We start from the raw sequence: 8,168 nt of genomic DNA on the forward strand, positions 1-8,168 counted from the left end.
GTTTCTCTGTAACCATGATAAGTCAGTGTAATGCAGTTGCTTAAGCATAGGTGTCTAGATGGTTTTAGATGTCATAAGACAGTAGAGACAGGGAACAGGAGAGCACAAGACTGGAAGATATGATACAGCTGCTTGAGACCAGGCAGGTAACAGTAATTGTAATTATTGGAAGTGGTACTAAAAGCCTTCCTGGGGTTTACTTCATTTTCTGCACTTTCTTTGTAATAATTTGGCTTATATATATTGTTAGAAGTCAATAAATTAAATGTGAATGCTGCTGCCACAATTAGATTTTCCTGATTTGAAACATCTTCTTAGTTTCGCTGTTTGGTGTTACAATCTGATTATCAGAGATGCCTCTGCCCCTACCTAATGTGCAAACAAGACCCTGTGCCCAAGTCAATAATCCCAGAGCCATTCCTCTGGAAGTACTACTTTTCTACAGCCCAGGTCCTGGGTATCCATGGGGCATACATGCCATTCCAATAACTGGAGATCGTGTGTGTATAAGCACTTGTTCCCTTTCCCATAATTTGTCTCAGTGGGAATTTTTATCCAGATGCTAACCAAACTTTTACCTCTGTAAGGTCTGGAATCAGCTGCTTCCTGCTGTGCCAACTGAGCTTGTCTCAGGTTCCATTCTCCTAAGGGGACAGTGTTTTGAGACAGGTAACTACTCCTTTAACTCCTTACGTATGGGTTTGTCAAGGACAGCTTGCAGCCCCACATGTCAGTAACAGCCCAAAATATGTGTGGAATATATGGAAGTGGGGAGCCTACAGATCTGCTGAACTGGCGGGGAGCTCTATTGTCTCTTGCTGTCCTGTGTACCTCTGCACTAGCATGGGTGCTTGTTCATTCCAGACAAGCCAAATCTTATAAAAATCTTGCCCAAACCTTGCAGGCAGTGATGTCTCCCCACATGCAGCACTGAGGTGTTCACATTCCAACGAGCCATCACATTCTAGACCTGCACTTTGTTTTCTGCAGTGCAAATCTCGTCTGCTTCTCAGTCATTATTAACAAGGATTCCTCCCTGCCACTTTACAAGTGGCCCTTCTGTGTGGTTGCCTCAGTAAATTCTATAAATGTAGCAAATATGGGTTGTTGATTTTTTGGGGTCTGAAGCATATTAAGCTATCTGCTGGCTTTTAAGTGTTTGAAAAACTTCCTGGAAGCTAGAAATTTCAGCAACTGACAATCCTGACAGATGATAATATGGCTACATGTGATATGATGAAAGAAGTATTCTTATCTACAGGGCGGTAGATAAGCAGAAATGTTAGGCTTCAAAGGCACTGACATATTGGATGGGTGTTGACACATTAGCATGCACTGTAACTACACAGTTACACCCAAACTGGAGATGGTTCCAAAGAACTCTTTCTACTGACTTTTTTCATGAGAGAAATGTTCCTGTAGCAGTCTACCCTCAGTGGGCCTATTCCACGCAGTGAAAGCTTAAACACCTAACATAAATACTAGGGTTTGGTTTGGAAGGTTAGCCTGTAAATTAAATACTAGACTGCCAAAATCAAGGATTTGTCTGGTTCTTTCTGTTCTTAGGCCTTTGAGCCTGCATTGTTGCACCTACAATGCATGAGGAATACTGCAGTGGTTACTGCTACTGCACTTGGCAGGACCCATTCGGGCTTTTGCTTGCAGGGACCCAGTGACTGACATCACTCCAGTGCTTATGTTGTGGTAGCTCTCACGGATATTTTAGGGGATAACCACAAAACCAGCTGCATATCTCTGCCAAAAAACAGCTTCTTGCCTTCTAATGGGAGTGGTAGAAGATCAGGGGCTGACTACTTTGTCCTGCAAGCCTTCACTCACTCTAAATGAAATACAGACAGCTTTGCTGTAAAATGTAAAAATGGTTAATGAAACAAAAGACAGGTACATACAATGAAGACTTTTAAAAGATATATCCATAATTACCCTTTAAAGAAAGTTAAGGCCAGCTCTAGCAAGGCATTTAAGGATTAATTTGTTTCCTGGATATATATACAAAGAAATGGATGAGAATCTAGAATCCCAAATCAGGATTTGGGGTTTCTCTCTTTAGGAACACAGCATATGTTGGATATGGTACCCCCAGCAGAAAGGGCATAGAACTGGCATAGCATAGAGATAACCAAAAGGAAATTTTAAATGTGTGTATAGTAGTAATGTTGATTTTGTTAAGACTTGGTCATTCTGCAGAAAAAAATATTATAGATAGTTCAAGTCAAACTAAAATGAGAACTGTGGGTCCACAGCTTTGCTTTTGACACCTAGAGAAGAGGGTAATGTTGCATGTCCTTGGTTTTAGCTTCAGGCATGCCTGTGTAAATTCTAAATTCATCAGTTACTGGGTAATATACAGACCTGGAAATAAACAGGATAAACAGACTTGGAAGCTGTAGCTCAAACCCAGAAGTTCCCCCTCACTGTTATCTCTTATGTTACAGGGTTAGAATTAGAGGAGCTCAATTTCTTAGCAGATTATTTCAAGTCACCAGAGAAGAGTTAGGGTGGGGAGTAGGAGGTGGTGCATTAGCATCTGAGCATGCATTAGTTGCTGAGAAATGGCAGATATTGCACTGGCTCATCCCCACCTGCTTATTTTCTGACTGAGCATCAAATTAAATACTGCAAAGACAAAACAAATTCAGTCGGCCTTAAGGAGCATACAGCATTTCATTAATTTCTCTTGATGCGTAAAGCTTTATTTTTCAGACTTTGATGCTAGAGCATGGTCTCAACAATCAGATAGCAAATCTTTTTTGTGACTGGCAGAAAGGTAAGTTATGAAGAGAAAGGTAAGTTTATGAACAGAACACAGGTATACAATCCTGCACTACATTTTCCCACAGTAGACTTTGCACCCAATGTGGCTGCAACATGTGTTATGACCAGTTTCAGGAAATACTGAAAGATCTTTCTAAAGGCTTGATGTATTTCAAGCAAAGGTTTAAGAGTGATTAGTCTGATATTCCCCTGTTGAGTAGTCTGTGAATAGATTTAACAGAATTAAAGATTAAAAAATCAATTTGGATATCTTGAATTTTTGACTGCAACTCAACCTGTAAAGTGTCAAAACTCCTTGTTTCCTTGGCTGGGAAAGAATCTTATCTGTTGACAAAGACTTGCAACTTAACCCAAATGTGTGCTTTGTTCCCGCCTCCCATTAATATCTTCGCAGTTCCTTTTGGGTCTCTGCAATCCAGAACAATTCCTTTACTGACATTTGTTATCTCAGGCATAGCTGAATTCCTACAGGCATTGAAAACCTGGCATTTTTGTGAAACTGAAAGATCTGTCCTTAGATAAATAGAAGATAGTAGCTTTAGTCACACATACTGAGACATTTCAGTGTGGATAATCTACATGTTGACATTATTACAAATACTCACTTTTTCAAAAAACAATTTGTTTGCCTCTGCAAAACCAGCTTTTCCCATAAGAGCTCCTTACTCAGGTCATTTTGGACCAGTTGGATTTTTTTTGTGGAATGTAGTATTTTCTTTAAAAGATCCCAAATGAACTTCTCCATCTTTTCTGTCTTGTATTCTCTGTTGGATGGCTTCTTCCAGCTGGGACATAAACCCAAATAACCTGAGACTGGACTTACGTGCAGGTCCACAGGAAGGGCAAGGACTTTAAGAGGAAAGAAGAGGGTTAATTGCAGTAATTATTGGAAATTCACAGAAGGACAGATGAAAACTTGAGGGGAGGAGGAAGAAAAGCACATGATCTGCAGACAGAGGCAAGAGAAGAGGTCTGTGAAAATGGTAGGATTTATCCAGACCAGACTGAGTAGAATTCAAGCAGTCAGGTTCAGACTCTTTTTTTAATCCTCACTCATGTTTCAGTAGCTTCTTGCAAAATTCTTTGTTTGCATTCCTTTTGCAAATATTCGTGGGCAGTTCTTGCTGCTATTACACAACCCTCTCACAAGCACAAAAGTTCATTTGAGTTCTGAAAATGCATGGCACAGCTCTTTGGTTTGTCAAGCTATCACAGAGTGCTATTTGCTGCACAGCAGTTGGCTTTGTAAACATTTGTCAGAGAGTGCAACTTTCTTACTTGATGATTGCCTCTCAGTGCAGAACATTCATAGTAAGGCATAAAATCCTCTATGAAACCATGAAAGGAGAAGTAAATCTCCCTTTCTGCTACTTGCCCTGCCTTTGAGAGGCTCATGCTTTAAGAATGCAAGTATTAAATTCATGTTTTACAAATCTTACACTTGGATTAAAGGTCTTGGCTAAACTGCTGCTGGTTGATAAAGATGGTCAGACAGAAAGAAGATGCCTCCACCTGCTCTTCATGTTCAGATTGAGCAGCCAGGAGGAGTGCAGTGCTTCTCCAGCCCACACAAGGTGTTTATACCAGTAAGATTATGATTTGTTCCACAGACACATAAGGGGTTTTTTTGTTTTTCAGGTATGTAATTTACTTAGAAGGCCAGTCCAGAGTTGCAACAGTTCTTTGGCTGGTCTTTTAATTGCATTGTCTGCAAAGATAGTTTCTCTGGGATTGCTTTTACATATTTTGAAATCATGAATCCACATGGCATTTGCCAAATATGAAAAGAACACACATGATATCCACAGGGGGAAAAAAAGGCTATATGTATACTCTGATAAGAAACAAGGTGGCAGAAAAATGCTTTGATTAAATAAAAAGGTAAATACTGAATAACCATCCTAAGGAGACAATATTTCTGGAGAGAAAAATTTTAAAAACATTTTATATATTGTATAAAATGGTCTGGGTCTAGTATGGTAGATACATGACTCAGCAAACGGGAATGTGGTGATCCTCCCTAAGAGAACACACTTCTTGTATTCTGTCCCATATGCAGTGAGATTTTAGCATCCTGATTTCCCCCAAAGTCCAGTAACCTTGCTTCACTGTTTACATTATGCACAAAGGAAATCTTTCAGAATCATCAGAGTAGGAAAAAGAAACATAATACTAACCATCTCCTACCATTTATTTAGTGTGTCTCTTACCAAGTCATTTTGTTCATTCTTATTTCAGTTTCTTGAGCAATAATACAATTATGAGATACGTTCAGCCCTGTTTGCCACCACAGGAACCTCATGAAAAGCCTCATTAATGTCTCACTGTCTATCAGGACAGTGTCCCACTGAGCAATATGGTGGTTCATGCTGGCATTAGTCAAATTTACCAAATCTTTGTCCCTTCCATCACAGAGAATGGCTCAAGGGCAACAAAGAACAACTGTGATATTCCACGGCAAGAGAACAACACGGATTTCTCCCTCTAGCCTGAAGAGGCTGAGGGAAGGGCTATGCCTTTGAGGGGTACAAAAGTAAACCTGGTTTCTGTCAACAGAGATGATATGAGAAAGGACTTCTAAAGGAACAGTAGAACAAATCACATTAAAAAGTACAAAGGTAGAACTTCAGTCAAGATTGAACAAAACAAATACAATTTCTAACAGGTCTTTTAATGGAATAAAATGGAGTTATGGTACATATCCATGTTACGCATAAGAAGGCAGGCTTAAAAATAACCTCATTGTTGAAGTCTTTAGGAAGACAGGGGATTGTAAGCAGGGGATCACCCTGGGACTCGAACCCAATCTCACCAGTTGGCACATCTCTCCTTTGGCATCAGAAGGTAAGCTTTGGCCCCCCTGCCAGATAGCTTTGAGCTGGGCACAACACTGCAACAGAGAACATGTCTGTGGGTAACAGTTTTCAAATTAAATACTACTCTGCATCTCCTAGAGGCATTAGAATTGTACATTCAGGAGAATAGAGAACATTATCCTGGTATTTTCTTGTCATTTTAACTTGAAAAAAGTATTTGCCAGTAGAAAACACTGTCTTTCTGTTTCACAAGGCAGAAGGAAATGGCATCTAGCCATCTCAGAAAAGCCAGGTGGGCGTGCCTGACAGGTAGGAAGGCCTCCTTTGTACCCTCTGGTTATGTCACTTCGTTTATCAGGTTAGCTGTGTCTTGTAACTCCATCACTGTTTACTTTTCTTGCTTTTGCCTGTCACTTTTTAAGAAAAACTTTGGCTCATTCTCTAGGGCCATGCACCTAGAAACTTCTCTTGAAGTCACTGGTTATTTTGTGTATATACATGTGCATCGTGTTTAAATAACACTCCTAGCAATCAAGCCAAAGCAAGCATCCTTGCAACATAAAATCTGTGAGAACTTTGGAAAATCTTCACAATTTCTGCAGTCTTTGAACTAAATATGTATAGGGCTGATTCCCCATCTTATTGCAGTGCTTGATAGTTACTTAAAACTTACAGTAATTTAATGATTTAATGGTCTGAAGTGCTTTTGAGTAGAAATAGGATAGCTGTATTTAAACCTAAATAACTGATTTTTTTTACTATTATTAGCATTTTATATTTTATATATATATATATAATATTTTCTATATTTATATATAAAATATATAAAATATATTTTATATTTTCTAGAAAGTATAAAATACTCAGTATTTTATGTGTGATGAAAAACTATGGCATTCATATAGGGAAATCTATATAGATTAGCCTTTCTGCTCAAAGGCTAGATCCTGCTAAGTCCATATTGGCCTTAATATATTCTTTTGCAGAGATTCAACAAAACGTGAATCTGCAATGCAGAAATGTTTCCTTCTTGCTTCACATTCAATACCAAACCATGGTTTTCTCCAACAGATGGTAAAAGATTCTTTTAAATGATCAATTCCTTGCTGGCTGTGAGCATGCTGACATAAATGCCAAGGAGTTCACTGTTTCTGTTCTCATCCTGTACTCTGTAAAGATAAGACTCCAATGCTTCAAAAGTTTCATTCAGGTTCCCATGTAGTTATTAGGAATATTTCCATTATTTCCCATAGGCGTTGAAACATGCAGGCTACTCTTGTTTGGAAATAGCAAAGAAAATTCTGGCATCCCTCCATGACCTCTCCCGCTCCTTCTAGCTAGACATCATCATCTACTTCTTTGGGCCTCATCCTGTTTTTTCCCCCACTCTTAAATATGCTCTTGTGCTCTTTTCAGACACAGAAATTTAGGCTGCCTGAGTATTTGAAATATATAGAAAAATGCCATATTGTCACACAGCCTTCAGCAATAAACTCATTCCTCACCTCTTCTCACTAACTAATTAGAGATTTACAATGAGTAATCCTGAGCTGTGGTTGCAACTGTTCAAAAAATAAGGTGCTAACCACTGTGACCAGAGGCGGCAGCGTGTGGCACTGGGGGGCTGGGGGCAGAGGAAACGTGTCCTTGTTGCCGTGCTCTTAGGTATCCCTCTAGTGGATATGAGGAGAAGGACGGGGTGCGTGGAGGGGAACCCAACCACAAGGCAATGAGCTGTGGCTGCAGTCAGTGAAGGAATGAGCACAGGAGTCTCTGCCAACCTTGCCGTCAGTCCCCAGAGCAGCTGCCCCTGCAGTGCAGCTCACTCAACATGCCTGGCCTCGTGCTGGATGGGTGCCTCTGCCCATGAGACGTTGGCTGGCTGGGGCAGGTCTCCCATGAAAAACAAAAGGACTCCCATGAGCTGAAAGCTTACAAAACCTGTGTTGGCAGCAGTAAAGGTGCTTCTGCTGCCCACAAGTTTTGAGCCACAGTAGTGATTTGAGAAACAAACAGCCTGGAGGAGCAAATTCAGGACAAACGTATTAATTCCTTCCACAAATTAACAGAAAAAAGAAACCCCAACCTGCTTTGTCCAGTGACAAGTTGTGCCACAGAGCTAAAGCTATCACAGAGGGTATTTCAGAGTCTTGCCTTTCAAAGAGAGCTGGCTGCACCCAAGAATAGGGGAGATGGGACAACAAAGTGAGCAAAATACAACAGTACTGCTGGCAATCAAAAGGTCACTTTGAAGAGCAGGAAGATTATCTATAAACTGTCACATGAATAACATGTGAGTTTAAGCAGTCTCACCATGGGAAATTACCACCACTCTTTGGGGAGGCTACTTCTGCCACTCACTTTCATGCTGAATCGCCTTTTTAATTTACTCTGCTGACACAATGAAAAGGCACACGAATCTTTTTTTGCAAGACTTGTCAACAGAAAGTGCAGATGAAAACCTGGCTGTCAGTTCTGCTTCCTGTCCCTGCCAGCTGCTGGCTCTTTGTTTTGGGTAGTTTGATGTTGCTTCAGTAAAGCAAAATCCTGCAGAGA

This window comes from Prinia subflava, chromosome 6 (assembly GCF_021018805.1).
Source record: "Prinia subflava isolate CZ2003 ecotype Zambia chromosome 6, Cam_Psub_1.2, whole genome shotgun sequence".
Classification (NCBI taxonomy): Eukaryota; Metazoa; Chordata; class Aves; order Passeriformes; family Cisticolidae; genus Prinia; species Prinia subflava.